Source organism: Bufo gargarizans, chromosome 5 (assembly GCF_014858855.1).
Source record: "Bufo gargarizans isolate SCDJY-AF-19 chromosome 5, ASM1485885v1, whole genome shotgun sequence".
Taxonomy (NCBI): domain Eukaryota; kingdom Metazoa; phylum Chordata; class Amphibia; order Anura; family Bufonidae; genus Bufo; species Bufo gargarizans.
The window spans coordinates 20,957,934-20,976,558 of NC_058084.1; the positions used below are offsets into that span (position 1 = coordinate 20,957,934).

Sequence of the window (18,625 nt, forward strand, 5' to 3'; positions counted from 1 at the left end):
ATCAATCGGACAAATTCTCGTGCATGCGCCGTGCGCGTCTGTATTCGGCGCAAGCACAGTGAATGTCCGACCACTTCCCTGCTCAGACATCTCCACTGCGCCTGTTCCTCGGAGCACTATGGCGTCATCGGCGCACTGACACTCCTCCTCCTCCGCATCTGTATTTGCAGATTTTGCTTCAGATATTGAGACGGCACAACATCTAGCTCCGGAGCAGACACCCACAGATAAATTATTAGTTCCTGGTCATTTTCATCTCCGGTTGCTGGGTGAGTGCCATGATTCTGTTTTATGTGGTCATCCTGGTATTGAGGCCACCAGGGAACTGGTGTCCAGGTCTTATTGGTGGCCTACGTTATCTAGAGATTTCAGTTCTTTTGCCTCTGCTTGTGAGGTATGTGCCAGATCCAAGACTCCTAGAACACGTCCTGCTGGTGAATTGCGACCATTACCCATTCCTAGTAAACCTTGGTCACATAGTTACATGGATTTAATTACTGACTTGCCACCCTCCGAGGTAAATCTGTGATTTGGGTAGTGATTGATAGGTTTAGTAAGATGGTACATTTTGTTCCTCTGGCTAAGCTTCCAAATGCCAAGACTCTGGCTTCTGTTTTTATTGAGCAAGTGGTACGATTGCTTGGAGTTCCGGAGAACATTGTATCTGTATCTGTTCAATTTGTTTCTAAGTTTTGGAGAGCATTTTGTCAGAGGTGTCAGATATAATTGTCCTTTTCATCAGCTTTTCATCCTGAGACTAATGGACATCTCTTGCATCTCTGATAATCAGCAATCGTGGGTGAAATTTCTTCGCCATCAATAACCGTGTGAACTTTTCCACTGAAGTCTCGCCGTTCTTTTGTAATTTTGGTTTCCATCCTCGATTTAATTCTTGCTCATCAATTTCCTCACCTAACCCTGAAGCTGATAGTCTAACTTCAGAACTGTGCAAGGTTTGGGCTCAGGTTCAATCGAACCTGGAAAAAGCTCAGGAGGTTCAGAAAATTAATGCTAATAGGAAGCATTCCAAAGGGATTGATTTTAAGGTCGGGGAATAAGTCTGGTTGTCCACAAAAAATTAGTCCTTAAAAGTGTCTTCTAGGAAATTTTCGTCATAATTTGTTGGACCGTATAAAATTCTTGAAATCATTACCCTGTATATTTTAGGTTGAAGTTGCCAGACTCATTTCGTATCCACAATGTATTTTTATAAATCTTTGCTTAAAGGGAACCTGTCATTTTTTGTGTTAGAGCTGTGTATAGAGCTGAGGACATGGGTTGCTAGATGCCCGCTAGCACATCCGCAATATCCAGTCCCCATAGCTCTGTGTGCTTTTATTGTGTAAAAAAACCGATTTGATACATATGCAAATTAACATAAAAGAGTCATATCTTACTTGTGTGACCAGAGAAGAGTCATAATTTCAAGCTCTGACTCATCTCAGGTTAATTTGCATATGTATCAAATAGGTTTTTATACTCAATAAAAGCACACAGAGCTATGGGGACTGGGTATTGCGGATGTGCTAGTGGCCATTTAGCAACCCATGTCCTCAGCTCTATACCCAAAATCCCGGTGACAGGTTCCCTTTAAAAAATATATTTCACCCATAGTTCCATCTCAGGCAGTTTCTTCCCCGGTTCTGGTGGATGGTTAAAATGAATTTGTTATTTCTAAAATCATTGATGTTGGAAAGTTTGTAATTCGTTTCAATATCTGGTCCATTGGAAGGGTTATGGACCCGAGGAGAGGTCCTGGGTGCAAGGTAATAAGATTCATGCTTCTAGGTTGATTCGAAAATTCAAACAGTTCAAACAGGAGTCTCTTTTATTGATGGCCCACAACACACTTTTATACACAACAGTTTGAACACCCCGCCCAAACAACCACTTACTATTGGTCAATTGTAAAGTCCCCTCTAGTCCTCACTTAGGTCCTTTTGGCCATGCAAATAAGGATTTGAAACAGGGTCAGCAGGGATTGCTCCCATAGCTTGACTGGACAGGCGGATATGTGTTGCCATGCAATTGAGGACTTGAAACAGAGAAGTCCCAGGAGATAATTAAATTACATAAGCAAACAAACAGATCAATTCCTTCCTTCCAGAACACGGAGCCGTTTGGAGGGGATTGTCCTAAAGACAAACTGTGAACAATGAAACAAGCACAGAGTGATTCGAACCCAAGACAGGGTGGAGGACCCACCACTGTGTAATATAATCAAGGAAACATGGTTAATTCCAAGGGCCATGACAGCCCTAGAGGCTGCGGCACCTAAGCAAGAGGCATCACTAACCAAACAGTGCCATGAAGACCAAGGAACTCTCCAAACAAGTAAGGGACAATGTTGTTGAGAAGTACAAGTCAGGGTTAGGTTATAAAAAAAAATATCCAAATCTTTGATGATCCCCAGGAGCAAATAACACACTACAAATGAAAATAAAGTAATATACGTTGGACCTTTTGGAATTCATATTGACGCACAATGTCTTTTTGTTTGAACGCCAAACTCATGGGAGTTGCGATAGGCAGTCATTGTGCCCTCACTTACGCAAATCTCTACCTGGGCTGGTGGGAAAGAGAGGTGGTTTTTAATGAGACTATGAACCAATTTACATTGTCGATATTGATTTGGATCAGATATATCGACAATGTATTTGTATTGTGGAAAGGCACCAATTTGTAGCCGCACTGAATGTGAATGATCTGGGCCTATTTTTTACATCAGAGATCAACGAGCATGAAATCATGTTAATAGATCTCACCATTTCTCAGAGGATAGAAGGTAAGATTGTCACCAACCTGTTCAGAAAAACAACAGCAACAAATAGCCTACTGCGCTGGGACAGTGCCCTCAAGAAAGGGATCCCTAAGGGACAATATTTGAGTTTAACTGTTCTGAACTGGGTGACTTTAAGAGAGCTGCTCGTGATCTTAGATCCGGGTTTATTGACCGAAGCATGGGCGTAGGGATCACCATAGCAGCCATAGCAATGGCTATGGGGCCCTACGCTACTGGGGGCCCGGGCTGCCTGCTGAGGATTATTATTATTTTTCACATTAATGTGGTATAGCTACAGGGGTCGCAGGCCCCTCCAGGACAGACAGAGAAAGCGCTATCTGCAGGGCCTGTAGGCTGTGGGCAGTGCGATAGGGGGCGGCTGGAGGCAGAGAGGCGTACCTGCAGTGAGGAGAGGGAGTGGTCCCGCTCCTAGTCTGGGTGGCAGTCCTACTGGCCGGAAGTGGAAGAGGCGGAGCGTACAGCGAAGCTGCATGCTGCTGGGCCTGGCAGCGCTGTTGGAGTGTGGGCGTGCAGACGTTCAAGTGGCTGTGAGGTGAGGGCTGGCTGACTCTGGGACTGGTAAAATTTACCCTGGAGTCCTGGACCATTATATCTAGGGAGGAGGGGGGCCCAGTCATTTCTAGCTACGTCCCTGGACCGAAGCTACCCACAGGTAATTTTAAAACAGGCTTTTCACCAATCCATGTGTGCCAAATGGGAACAACTCTAAAGTCCTAAGGTGTCAACACAGGACGAATACACCCTATGAATAATAGGCACTTATGACAAGGCATACAAACAAATGAGACACATTGGTCAATTTTACAATCTGACCCAGACATAGGAGATTTGGTGCCTACACGTCCACTTGTCCCATATCGCCGTAGGTCAAATTTACGTGTCAGAGGACGTGCACGTACTGCCGATTTGCTCCCTGTGCCGGTACCCATCCCCCGAGGGGAGGGGCTGACATTATTTCAGTCCGGAGTGTACCGGGCTGCTCGCGGCCACTACAGCGCCAGAACACGCACGCTACAGTGCGGTTATGTAATTGTTCACTGTGCCATTATATGTTCTGGGCTCCTGATGAAGCGTGAGAGGTTTCTCCACACAGAAACACGTTGAGCGCATGATGTTTGAATGAGCGTGTGTTATCTAAACTGAGTCCTTGCTAGTTAAGGCAGACGGCAGTTGCCTGTAACACAGCTAGATATCTATCTGCAGTGCAGACGGTCAATGCATAAGTCGTGGTAAGCCCAACACTCACCTAGGGATGGCCGCCTTAAGAAGGCACCTGACCTCCCATCACCAAGCCCAGTGGGAGCAACGCCGTCAGAACCCACAAAGTCACACCCCCAGCGCTCCATGTCCTGTCTCTTCTTCTTCTCCTCCCATTTGTCCTCCACTCCACCTTCCACCGTGCCGTCGTGGCATTCATCTGGCAGAAGGCAGGCTTCCATTTCCCAAATGTTTGAGCGTAAAAAGTTGATGATACTGGATAACCCTCTTGCCCAATGGCTGACCGCTGGCTTGTCAGAACTGCTAGCCCCCCAACGACTGCCATATAAACTGGTGGACTTGGAGGCCTTTAGAAAATTTGTGGCCATTGGCACACCGCAATGGAAGGTCCCGGGAAGGAAATATTTCTCCCAGAAGGGCATCCCAGAGCTATATGGCCACGTTCAGCGGCAAGTGAATATATCTCTGGCACACAGTGTCAGTGCCAAGATACATCTGAATCAGCCGGTGACCAGAAGATCCGACTGTTAGCCACTTTTGATGGCTGTGCCGATAGAATGCGTGGGATCCTGGGCAAACATTGGCCAATTTTAATGATGGACCCGGACATCAGGGACATCATTCACGACTACCCCCAAATAACATTTCGAAGGGGTAGCAATTTAAAGGATCTCCTGGTACACAGCCATTTTACTCCGCCATCCAGGCAGGGGACTTGGCTCGACCGCATGCCTGTGGGCTGCTTCAGGTGCAGCGGCTGCGTAGCGTGTAAAATTATCCAGACAGGGAAATCTTTCTTTAGTTCTAACCTCAATAGGTCCTTTCCGATCAAAGACTTCATTAATTGCAAAATGCAAGGTGTGATTTATAAGATTACCTGCGAGTGCAATTTGGAATACGTGGGCAAAACGAGGCGTGAACTACGCAGACGCCTGGGCGAGCACCTTGGCGACATTGCCAATCAGAGGGACACCGTTATCTCCAGACATGTCCATGATTGCCACCAGGGCAACCCCGGCTGTCTGAGAGCAATGGGAATCGAGAAGGTGGCGCATCCAATTCGTGGGGGTGATTGGGACCGTACTTTACTCCAGAGGGAATCCCGCTGGATCTATATTTTAGGCACGGTCTCACCCACCGGCCTGAATGAACAGCTTAACTATAGCTGCTTTATTTAGGCAACCTATACTGATCCCCTATTTTTGTACTTACTGATTCATATGCCCTCTAATTATTCCTCACTTAACTTATTGTTATGCCATTTGCCCCCTCTCCCCCTCTTTCTGCCCTCCTGTTTTATTTGTACAGTTTTCTCCTCATTACCCCTCCCTCTATCTATATGTGTCCGTGGATTGTCATCCTAGCCAGAATTCCCTTGATTAACACGTTGCCTGAATGCCTCATTCATGCCTGCGCAGCTTCTCAACTTGAAGCTGCGCTATCCGGTGGTGTCAGGGAGTAGCGTCCCGGTCGCCTGGCAACTGCCGTTTGGTCTCGTGTGAACAAACGGGATCGGGCGCGGTGACGTAATCACGCTCACAGGCGTCTGCTGAGTGACCTCCCTCCTCTGTGCGATCCGTCCGTCCGCACATGCGCGTGCGCATCGCACTGTCCATCACGGGTGGGAGTGTCCTGACCAAGCCTCTTTCTGAGGCTCGGTCTTGGTTTAAAAGGTGGCGGATTCGAGCGCTTCCCCAGGCTACATCAGCCCATGCGCCAGAAGTGTATAGCAGTGGTTAGGACAAGTATCAGTTTGCCCTCCTCACTCTTTATTCGGTTTGGCCACATTCTCTCTATATCTGGACTGTGGTCAAAACTTTGCCTCTGTGCAGTGTCCGCTTTTGACATATGTCAGCGTTCCCTGCACAGTCTCAGCCCAGGCTCCGTGTTTCCCCTGATGAGCCATTCACTCATCTATGTTTGCGAAACATGCGTGTAGGGACTAGGCAGCTGACGGCTTATTAGGGTTAGGGTAGGTTCAGGGGTAGGTTCCTGCATTGGCTGATTGCGGGGTTCCGTGGTCACGCCATTTAGGTCATTGTAGGGCCCTAGGGTATCATTAGGGTCAGCAATCCTAGCATCCCTACACCCTGATGCACACGTCTGCCGTCACCAAACGGTGTGCATATCTATCAGCACTGGACGGGCAGTCGTGATTCCAAGGAGCTCCTCATCTAAGCGGTAGGACCACCGGGTTTAATTTGAGTGCCGCCGAGCACCGTTTTTTTTTGCTTTTGGGTTCTGGTTGTTTGCACCTGTTCTCCGTGGGTGTACCACCGCGTCGCTCCTTTAAGTTTCTATAATTGTATCCAACTATCATGGGACCAAATTTTCTATATTTTGTGTATTAAACGTTAAGTTTTAAATTGATCACTTACCCTATACTTTCAATTGATTCAGGTGGTCTCTAATAAATTATCAATATTGTTGTAATATTTGTTGTTATAAATCTTGGCATGGCAGGTTTTCTGACGGTTGGCCTTAATACGGACACTTCGCTTGATGAGGCGAGGGAAGTCTTTTCAGACAAATCGTATGTGCAAAAGAAATTTATTCCTTCTTTCAAAACAGCTTTTAAGGAGTTAAGTAGACTATATAAGGAACATCTGTCTAGCTGGTGGGAGGTTCAAAGCTTGGATAATTATATAAAACATGGCATTGTTCCCAGGGGCTTAAGAATCTCACTTACCCCTGTTAATAAACAGAGGAGCCCTGGCTTTGGCAACCGCTGGGAACAATTAGCCACCGCTAGCTCCCTCCAATTTATGACTCTGTTGCTTGAAGAGGAAAAAATTCATCTCGAGGGCCTGGGGGGGAAACTGAAAGCCCAAATTGACATCACTAAAACCTTTACCCAGGACCCTGATTTTTGTAATAAAGAGAAACAGTTGCAGGCCTCTATAGAAAAATATCAATTTTATCTCCGGGAGAGAAAGCACCGGCAGTTCACTAAAGATCTCGCCGAGTTCAAGGAGAATAAGGCCTACTCTGTTCTCAGAGACAAAGTCACTGTCAGGGAGGTGGTCTCCGATTTGTCCACTACGGAGACTGATTACTCTGACAGTGAACGAGAACAACCGGGCACATCAACCAGACGGAAAAACACATACAGGGGGGGGAAGGGGAGAGGAGGTAGAGGTAGAGGACAACCCCAAGGTTTTTTAGATCAAGCCATTCCTTATCCGTTGAGAACCAGGTCAAGGACTCGGGACCAACAGGGCCCGAAGTAATTAACCTGTCTCAGAGAACACTGAGTACCATAGAGATGGCCGTGCTTAGTAAGGGTTTATCCTTTGTCCCCACACGCCGCTTTGACGCCTTTACGTGGACTAAAGATTTACACCTTTTCATTAGGAATTTTAGATGGCGGAAGTTTTTTAAACACATGGACGAGCGGCAGTGTCAGGAATTAGGGATTCCCTTAAGCCTTTTACCGGATGTTAGGTTGCTACACAGTCTGGAGGAACTGGACGGTGGCATTACTGGTGTGGGTCCTTTCACGACCCTCAGGAACAAGAGCACCAAGATGCCTCCGACCAGCGACATTTCATGCTTGGATGTGTTCCTCCAGCTTGTATCAGCAGACCTCAAAAAAGTGGCATCCACCCCACTGAATAACAACTTTACTAGGGAGGAATGGGAGGCCATCACGGCCCTCAAGAATGATACCACAATCACTGTGAAGCCTTCGAACAAAGGAGGCAACACAGTGATTATGGACACTACTGACTATCGGAATATGTGTGAGCATATTCTTCGGGACAGAAACACCTATGAAGTTTTGCCATCTAACCCTACAGACTCTTATCTAGTAGAACTAAGGGACATCCTGCAGGATGCAAAAACCAAAAAATTGATCTCTGCAGAGGAATTGGACTTTTTATAGCCTAAATATGCAGTGAATGCCACATTTTACAGCCTACCAAAGGTCCATAAGGGGACAACTCCCCTTAAAGGGAGACCTATCGTCTCGGGGGTTGGCTGTATCAGCCAAAACCTAGGTATTTACATCGATAAAGTCCTCATGCCCTTTGTGGTGTCCCTGCCATCCTATGTCAGGGACACCATGGACCTACTTAAAAGACTTGACGGCGTAAACATCGAACCTCAGGTGATCCTGGGGAGTATTGATGTCGAGGCACTATATTCCTCTATTCCCCATGCAGCGGGTCTCAAAGCAGTAGGTTACTTTCTCAGTATGAGGGGCTGTCAGTTTTCTCAGCACAATGATTTTGTGCTGAGACTTCTTGAGTATCTTTTGACACATAATTTTTTTCATTTTGGTACCAAGCTTTACCACCAGCTCAGGGGCACGGCGATGGGCTGTTCTTGTGCACCGGCCTACGCCAATCTGCTCCTGGGCTGGTGGGAGGCAACCTGTGTTTTCTCTGAGGAGATGTCGTCGAGTACCGTGCCCATAGCTCTGTGGGCACGTTACATCGACGACGTCTTTATCATCTGGAACGATTCTCAGTCATCATTCTCTGGTTTGGTATCCAAGCTGAATCATAACAGTATAGGCCTTAGATTCACATTTGAATCTGACCCTAATAGTCTGTCCTTTCTTGATATTTCCATCTTTAGAAAGGGGTCCGATGAACTTTCAACAACCATTTTCAGAAAGCCTGCTTCTACCAACTCAGTCCTACACTGGAGCAGTAGCCACCCTACCCCCCTTAAAAGGGGTATTCCATGTGGCCAATATCTGCGCCTTAGGCTGAACTGCTCCGAGGGACCAGATTTTAGAAAGAAGGCGAACGACCTAAGGGCACGCTTTCTGAATAGGGGTTACCCGGACAATGTGCTTCAGCAGGCTTATCATAGAGCGGTCGACACGGCTAGGTCGGACCTCCTGGTGCCTAAGGCTAAATCAGCCGGTGACCAGAAGATCCGACTGTTAGCCACTTTTGATGGCTGTGCCGATAGAATGCGTGGGATCCTGGGCAAACATTGGCCAATTTTAATGATGGACCCGGACATCAGGGACATCATTCACGACTACCCCCAAATAACATTTCGAAGGGGTAGCAATTTAAAGGATCTCCTGGTACACAGCCATTTTACTCCGCCATCCAGGCAGGGGACTTGGCTCGACCGCATGCCTGTGGGCTGCTTCAGGTGCAGCGGCTGCGTAGCGTGTAAAATTATCCAGACAGGGAAATCTTTCTTTAGTTCTAACCTCAATAAGTCCTTTCCGATCAAAGACTTCATTAATTGCAAAACGCAAGGTGTGATTTATAAGATTACCTGCGAGTGCAATTTGGAATACGTGGGCAAAACGAGGCGTGAACTACGCAGACGCCTGGGCGAGCACCTTGGCGACATTGCCAATCAGAGGGACACCGTTATCTCCAGACATGTCCATGATTGCCACCAGGGCAACCCCGGCTGTCTGAGAGCAATGGGAATCGAGAAGGTGGCGCATCCAATTCGTGGGGGTGATTGGGACCGTACTTTACTCCAGAGGGAATCCCGCTGGATCTGTATTTTAGGCACGGTCTCACCCACCGGCCTGAATGAACAGCTTAACTATAGCTGCTTTATTTAGGCAACCTATACTGATCCCCTATTTTTGTACTTACTGATTCATATGCCCTCTAATTATTCCTCACTTAACTTATTGTTATGCCATTTGCCCCCTCTCCCCCTCTTTTTGCCCTCCTGTTTTATTTGTACAGTTTTCTCCTCATTACCCCTCCCTCTATCTATATGTGTCCGTGGATTGTCATCCTAGCCAGAATTCCCTTGATTAACACGTTGCCTGAATGCCTCATTCAGCTTCTCAACTTGAAGCTGCGCTATCCGGCGGTGTCAGGGAGTAGCGTCTCGGTCGCCTGGCAACTGCCGTTTGGTCTCGTGTGAACAAACGGGATCGGGCGCGGTGACGTAATCACGCTCACAGGCGTCTGCTGAGTGACCTCCCTCCTCTGTGCGATCCGTCCGTCCGCACATGCGCGTGCGCATCGCACTGTCCATCGCGGGTGGGAGTGTCCTGACCAAGCCTCTTTCTGAGGCTCGGTCTTGGTTTAAAAGGTGGCGGATTCGAGCGCTTCCCCAGGCTACATCAGCCCATGCGCCAGAAGTGTATAGCAGTGGTTAGGACAAGTATCAGTTTGCCCTCCTCACTCTTTATTCGGTTTGGCCACATTCTCTCTATATCTGGACTGTGGTCAAAACTTTGCCTCTGTGCAGTGTCCGCTTTTGACATATGTCAGCATTCCCTGCACAGTCTCAGCCCAGGCTCCGTGTTTCCCCTGATGAGTCATTCACTCTTCTATGTTTGCGAAACATGCGTGTAGGGACTAGGCAGCTGAGGGCTTATTAGGGCGCACCAATTCCAGGGGTAGGTTCCTGCATTGGCTGATCGCGGGGTTCCGTGGTCACGCCATTTAGGTCATTGTAGGGCCCTAGGGTATCATTAGGGTCAGCAATCCTAGCATCCCTACACCCTGATGCACACGTCTGCCGTCACCAAACGGTGTGCATATCTATCAGCACTGGACGGGCAGTCGTGATTCCAAGGAGCTCCTCATCTAAGCGGTAGGACCACCGGGTTTAATTTGAGTGCCGCCGAGCACCGTCTTTTGTGCTTTTGGGTTCTGGTTGTTTGCACCTGTTCTCCGTGGGTGTACCACCGCGTCGCTCCTTTAAGTTTCTATAATTGTATCCAACTATCATGGGACCAAATTTTCTATATTTTGTGTATTCAACGTTAAGTTTTAAATTGATCACTTACCCTATACTTTCAAGATACATCTGACCACAAACACGTGGTCTAGCAAACACGGGCAGGGAAGGTACATAACTTTTACTGCCCACTGGGTAAACCTTCTGATCGCCGTCAAGTATGTAATCCGTGGCTCCCGTATGGATTTGGTGTTATCGCCACCGATTGCATGCAGGCCTGCCTCTTCTCCTCCTCCTCCTACTCTCCTCCTCGACTGACTCCTCCTTTTCCACTGCTACCGCCTTTTTTGCTGCGTCCCCCAAGCCCCCCAGAACCTATTTGACGTGCCAGGTGAGACGTTGCCATGCTATGCTGTGGCTGTTGTGCCTAGAAGCCAAGAGCCACACCGGTCCTGCACTGCTTTCAGCTCTGCGGTCACAGGCCGATCAGTGGCTAACCCCGCTCAATTTGACAGTTGGTAAAGTGGTGTGCACAACGGTGCCAATCTGCTGAGCTCGCTGAAACAGGGCAAAATGACACACGTGCCGTGCACGGCACACGTCCTGAAATTAGTCGTGCAGCGATTCGTTGCCAAATACCCCGGGGTCCAGGATGTCTTGCGGCAGGCCAGGAAAATCTCTGGCCATTTTAAAAGATCTTACATGGCTCGCCTTGCTGTCGTTCAGCGGCAACACTACTTGCCCATCAGACGTCTGATTTGTGACGGCCCAACACCCTGGAACTCCACCTTGTATATGCTTGATAGGCTGCTCCAGCAGAAATGTGCCATTAATGACTACCTGTACGAACTCTACGGCAGGAAAGGTTCTGAGTAGCTTGGTTTCTTTTCACCGCGCCAGTGGCTGCTTATGCGCGACGCATGCAGACTTCTGTGGCCATTTAATGAGGTCATTAAACTGGTCAGTCGCAGCCAGGGCGCCATCAGTTGAAGAGCAGGAGCACGAAGATGAGGAAGTTGCAATGCTGAATGAATTCCCAGGAGGGGCTACTCCATCTGAGACAAATCATCAGGAGTCTGAAGATAAGTCAGAGGAGGATGGTGGCTGGGGGGAGGAGGAGGAGGAGCAAGAAGAGCAGGCTTTGAGGGAGACTTTAAACTTTACGGGGATTCCTGGTGTTTTCCGTGGCTGGCGGGAGGAGACCAAGGACGACATTCGCCTGGGCGATGAGCAGGAGCCAGGGTGCTCCACTGCTTCCAATTTAGTGCAAATGAGGGCCTTCATGCTCCAGTGTTTGAAGAGGGACCCCCGTATAAAAAGCATAAAGGTCAAGGACCTGTACTGGGTACTTAGACCCCGGTACAAACACAAAATGGCACACGTTAACATCATCAGAGGGCTGTCAGTATGCACCAATTCCCGGCCTTGATGCAAGAGATCCTGCATTCTTCTGTTGCGTGCAATGGCAGAGGGATTTCTACCTACAGCGAAACACGTGCAGTTACCAATCCTACTGCGCCTGCAAGAAGAAGGCGGTTTGAAGATGTGTTGGTCACTTAGGGTATGAGATAATTCTTTCAGCCAACCCATCGACAACAGCCCTCTGGATCCAGCCTCAGGGAATGCCTAGACCGACAGGTGTCCGACTACATCGGGTTAACAGCCGATGTGAACGCTCTGAGAAGCGAGGAACCCCTAGACTACTGGGTGTGCAGGCTTGACCTGTGGCTAGAGCTAGCAAAATTTGCCATGAAACTGTTGGCTTGCCCCTCGTCGAGTGTCCTGTCCGAAAGGACATTCAGCGCAGCAGGGGGGGTTCGTGACCGATAAGCGCACTCACCTAGCTCATGACAGTGTGTGGACTACCTCATATTTCTAAAAATGAATTAGGTATTAAGAACTAAAGAACTCTAAAGAACTCAACACCTGTGACGACCATGTGTAATTGAATTTTCTCATGCCAGCCCACACACATCCGCCACCATCCAGAACTAAGAATGGTCTTTGTCTTATGTATATACAGACGAATAAAAGACCTTTTCGGTCAGGTGAAAGCCACCTTTTTGGGGCTTGTACTGGACTACAGTAACATTTTTATCCAGTGACCGCCTAATTTACCTCCAGAAACATCATGACAAGTATTTTTTTGCTGTCAGGTGAATGCCTAATTTTTGGGGCCTGTACTAGCCGACAGTAAAATTTGTATCCAGTGACAGCCTAATGTACCTCTAGCACATGTTATTATATGCATTATATAAGTACTTTTATGAATATAGTAAGTACTTTCTTCTACTTGTTCTTTAATATATGCTCACATGTACTGTGTTTTACTAGAAATACTATGGAGGGCCATGCTTGGTACCCTCTATGCAGGCCTTTTTTTCTGGCAGAACGCCCCGTTGTGATGTGGTGTAAAAAAAAAAAAAGTTGGTTATATAAGTTCGGCCGGCAGCGCCCCTCATGCTGCGCCTCCTGAGCGGCTGAGCGCTTGCCGCTCTAAAGAATCTCCGGCCACCGGCTCAGTGCTGCGCAGCCTGCCTGCGCCTGCTGTGTCTGCTCTGTGCTGTTGTTAGTGTGGCGTGGCCGCGCTCTGTTCGGTCCGCGGTACAGGAGCTTTTGTTTCCTGTACCCGGCTGACAGGAAGTGCTCACTTAGTGTGCACTTCCTTTCAGTCCGGCCGGGTACAGGAAACAAATGCTCCTGTACCGCGGACCGAACAGAGCGCGGCCACGCTACACTAGAGGTGACGGGGGGGGGGGAATGGAAATGAGTGACAAGGGGGGGGGGGATGGAAATGAGTGACAAGCGGGGGGGGAATAGAAATTAGTGACAAGAGGGGGGGGGAATGGAAATGAGAGTGACAAGGGGGGGAATGGAAATGAGTGACAAGGGGGGGGTATGGAAATGAGTGACAAGGGGGGGGATGGAAATGAGTGACAAGGGGGGGATGGAAATGAGAGTGACAGGGGGGGGGAATGAGAGTGACAAGGGAGGGGGGAGAGGAGAGTGACAAGGGAGTGGGGAGAAGAGAGTGACAACGGAGGGAGGGGGGAGAAGAAAGTGACAAGGGAGTCCCCAGAGCCAGACTGCAGCCAGAGACCAGATCATCTTATTGTCCTGGTGGTCAGTAGACAATGCAATATGTTTATTATGTAATTGTTTAGTTATTAATACTACATTGGAAACTAATTTACCTCACATTTAGGGTCCATTCACACAAATCCGTGTGTGTTTTGCGGATCCACAAAACACAGACAGCGGCAATGTGCATTCCGCATTTTGCGGACCGCACATCGCCGGCACTAAGAGAATATGCCTATTCTTGTCCGCTATTGTGGACAAGAATAGGACATGTTCTATTTTTTTCAGGATCGGAATTGCGGATCCGGGTCCCCAATTCCGGATCGGGGCCGCACATCCTGCTGCCCCATAGAAATGTATGGGTCCGCAATTCCGTCCTGCAAAAAGAGACAGCTACAAGAAGCTTGATTAACCATAAGGGAAGCATAGCAGTTCTTTTAATTTAAAAGCTGAGAAAGGGGTGGAACATGATATGGGCAGATCATCTGATAAGGAAGGGGGGGCGGCAATTTTTATCTTGCCTAGGGCGGCAAAAATCCTTGCACCGGCCCTGCTCAGGCTGCTTACTTACAGTTTACATGATTGCTCAGTCCCTGATTGCCACAAAAGGCAGCTCTACAAAGTATTGACTTTAGGGGGGTGAATAGTTCTGCACATTGACTTTTTCTGTTATATTTGTTGTTTGCCTCCAGGTTGTGAGGCACCAAAACATGAAAAAAGTCAAGGGGGGGGGGGGCGGGTGAATACTTTTGCAAGGCACTGTATTTTTGACGAGAGAAAAAGTACAGCAGGACTTCTTCTCACGTCTAAAATAACTGATCTCTGATGGAAGTGACACAAACTGATGCTCAAAATAACAAATCAGTTTTTTTTTTCCTTTATTTTTCTATCTGTAAAGAATAAATCAAGGCAACTGGACGTCCTGTAGATTTCTTGAAAACGTTTCACTCGTTCTTCCAACGAGCTTTCTCAATTCTGAGTGACTGTACAAGAATTCTCTGGGAATAAATATGTAACTAAATCAACATCTGGTAATTATACCCAGCATGGGGTCAGAGGTCATTATACCCAGCATGGGGTCAGAGGTCATTATACCCAGCATGGGGTCAGAGGTCATTATACCCAGCATGGGGTCAAAGGTGTTGATTCCATTATTAGATAACTCAATTTAATGAGAATAAACTAACTTATACATACTCATTAGGGTGGGCCATGACACAGTTAGACACACTATGTGAGTGGTGGGGAGATTGTCCCTGCCACTACTGCCCTACTCTTGTCCTCTGCCCAGGGATGTCCCCTAGTGGTGGGGACTCCCTGTCCTCGTGCCCAGCCTCACCTTCTGTCTAACCCTGATGAGGTGACAGGTGGAGAGAAACTAGTGTCAGAGTGGCCCCCCTACGGATGACCAGCACAGATAACAAAGAAAGGAAAGAAGGTGTCCACTGTATACAACCCTCGTGACGGATCGCCAGGAGGTACAGGGTCAACCTAGTGGATAAAATACGCAGACAAACACACGCACATAAACACACTGATAAGATGGTTTTATGATGTAAATATGATACACTACAACCCCGACGCGTTTCACCCACCGAGTGGGATCATCAGGGGGTAATACGAGGTAGGTATACTACAGACAAGGGGCCAATCGTGATAAATCGAATAGGCCTCGTCCGATAATGATGCGTAATTTTAAAATTGCGTTTGGAAATTACATAAAGACAACAGACCCATACTTAATATACCGGAGAATAGATAAATGTGAACCCTGAGGTCTCAGACCCTTTTCTCCATATCGACGGTGGTACCATGCACTAGATGTTGGGTAGCTCCATATTGTAGGAGCCATACTCTGCTGGACCGCTCTGCATTGGCAGTCACTCTCAGTTTTACCTATGAATGTTCAGGGCTATCACCCCTGATGCCCTCCCATGAGCACTCTCACAATTTATCACTTTGTGACTCGGTGCCCTCTGTGACATCAGAGATCTGCACTTTACGTGCATTGGTCATACCCCATCGTCAATTCCTCTGTCAAGTGACCGGATGTACTTCACCATTTGGCACACATTTATCTATTCTCCGGTATACAGTCATGTGAAAAAATTAGGACACCCTTTGAAAGCATGTGGTTTTTTGTAACATTTTTAATAAAAGGTTATTTCATCTCCGTTTCAACAATACAGAGAGATTAAAGTAATCCAACTAAACAAAGAAAACTGAAGAAAAGTCTTTTCAAGATCTTCTGTAAATGTCATTCTACAAAAATGCCTATTCTAACTGAGGAAAAAGATAGGACACCCTCACATGTATTCCCTCTTAAATTGGCTCAGATCTCACACAGGTATATCACACCAGGTGCACATAATTAGTAGATCGTTACTCTGCATGTTGAATGAGGCTTGCCCTATTTAAACCTCAGACATTTAGTTTGGTGTGCTCCTGACTGTTGAAGTGAGAGTGAGCACCATGGTGAGAGCAAAAGAGCTGTCAGAGGACTTCAGAAAAAAGATTGTAGCAGCCTATGAGTCTGGGAAGGGATTTAAAAAGATCTCAAAAGATTTTGAAATCAGCCATTCCACTGTCCGGAAGATAGTCTACAAGTGGAGGGCTTTCAAAACAACTGCCAACATGCCCAGGACTGGTCGCCCCAGCAAGTTCACCCCAAGAGCAGACCGCAAGATGCTAAAAGAGGTCTCCAAAAACCCTAAAGTGTCATCTCGAGAACTACAGCAGGCTCTGGCTACTGTTGATGTAGAAGTACATGCCTCTACAATCAGAAAGAGACTGTACAAGTTTAACTTGCATGGGAGGTGTGCAAGGAGGAAACCTTTGCTTTCCAAGAGAAACATCGAGGCCAGACTGACATTTGCCAGAGATAAAGTTGACAAAGACCAGGACTTCTGGAATAATGTTCTTTGGACAGATGAGTCCAAAATTGAATTATTTGGACACAACAGCAGAGGACATGTTTGGCGTAAACCAAACACAGCATTCCAAGAAAAGAACCTCATACCAACTGTGAAGCATGGAGGTGGAAGTGTCATGGTTTGGGGCTGCTTTGCTGCAGCAGGACCTGGTCAGCTCACCATCATAGAATCCACGATGTATCAGAAGGTGCTTGAAGAACATGTGAGACCATCAGTTAGAAAATTAAAGCTGAAGCGGAACTGGACCATGCAACATGACAATGACCCAAAACATACTAGTAAATCAACCAAAGATTGGCTGAAAAAGAAGAAATGGAGAGTCCTGGAATGGCCAAGTCAAAGTCCAGATTTGAATCCCATTGAGATGCTGTGGGGTGACTTGAAAAGGGCTGTACGTGCAAGAAACCCCTCAAACATCTCACAGCTGAAAAAGTTCTGCATTGAGGAGTGGGGTAAAATTTCCTCAGACCGATGTCGAAGACTGGTAGATGGCTACAAGAACCGTCTCACTGCAGTTATTTCAGCCAAAGGAGGTAACACTCGCTATTAGGGGCAAGGGTGTCCTATCTTTTTCCTCAGTTAGAATAGGCATTTTTGTAGAATGACATTTACAGAAGATCTTGAAAATACTTTTCTTCAGTTTTCTTTGTTTAGTTGGATTACTTTAATCTCTCTGTATTGTTGAAACGGAGATGAAATAACCTTTTATTAAAAATGTTACAAAAAACCACATGCTTTCAAAGGGTGTCCTAATTTTTTCACATGACTGTATTAAGTATGGGTCTGTTGTCTTTACGTAATTTCCAAAGCAATTTTAAAATTACGCATCATTATCGGACGAGGCCTATTCTATTTATCACGATTGGCCCCTTGTCTGTAGTATGCCTACCTCGTATTACCCCCTGATGATCCCACTCGGTGGGTGAAACGTGTCGGGGTTGTAGTGTATCATATTTACATCATAAAACCATCTTATCAGTGTGTTTATGTGCGTGTGTTTGTCTGCGTATTTTATCCACTAGGTTGACCCTGTACCTCCTGGCGATCCGTCACGAGGGTTGTATACAGTGGACACCTTCTTTCCTTTCTTTGTTATCTGTGCTGGTCATCCGTAGGGGGGCCACTCTGACACTAGTTTCTCTCCACCTGTCACCTTATCAGGGTTAGACAGAAGGTGAGGCTGGGCACGAGGACAGGGAGTCCCCACCACTAGGGGACGTCCCTGGGCAGAGGACAAGAGTAGGGCAGTAGTGGCAGGGACAATCTCCCCACCACTCACATAGTGTGTCTAACTGTGTCATGGCCCACCCTAATGAGTATGTATAAGTTAGTTTATTCTCATTAAATTGAGTTATCTAATCATTGAACAGGGTATAACTGCTGGACTTTTTGATTTCTTTACTATTACCCTTATTCTGTATAAATTGGTATCCTTACTGCTGGACTTTCATGTTGATTCCATTATCCTATTTATTTTTCTGTTCTTTTAACGAATCAGCTAAATGCTGATGTGAACTCAGCAGAAATGTCAACACATAAATCACACAACAATTTCCAAAGCGTACTGCGGAAAATAGTAGCCAGACAAGCGTTACACTGCACCAACCCAGTCATCCTTATGGCTGTACTCACCAAATATCTCCGACGTTCTCAAACTCCAAACACTTCACCAGAGTAAACACCTATACTTAGCAGCTTTCTTAAATACAGGTAGAGCTGGCTTTGGCAAATGAACTATGTGAGCTGGACACACCCTATCCAATCCACACAAAGCCTGAACTAAACGGCTTTACCAAGCCCAATCAGCATCTACGCCGAGAAAGAACAACAACCAAGACAAAAACAATTTTTTTTAGCATGAATAACCAAATGAAAGAGGACAAAATAAATGAGATTTTGATGCAATGCACTCACCATAAGCAAACTCACCAGAACTTCTTTTCAAAAGGTAGGCAAACCGGCA

The 18,625-nt window shown here is 46.9% G+C and overlaps 1 protein-coding gene across 1 annotated transcript in view; it reads right to left on the reverse strand.

The window, feature by feature from the left end:
• Positions 1-18,377, reverse strand: part of LOC122939126 (cytochrome P450 2C25-like) — a 98,091-nt gene extending 79,714 nt beyond the window's left edge. Inside the window, exon 1 of the mRNA XM_044295119.1 lies at positions 18,295-18,377. The gene's annotated coding sequence lies outside the window, so the exon portion shown is untranslated. The remainder of the gene's footprint in view (positions 1-18,294) is intronic.
• Positions 18,378-18,625: the final 248 nt, after the last annotated feature.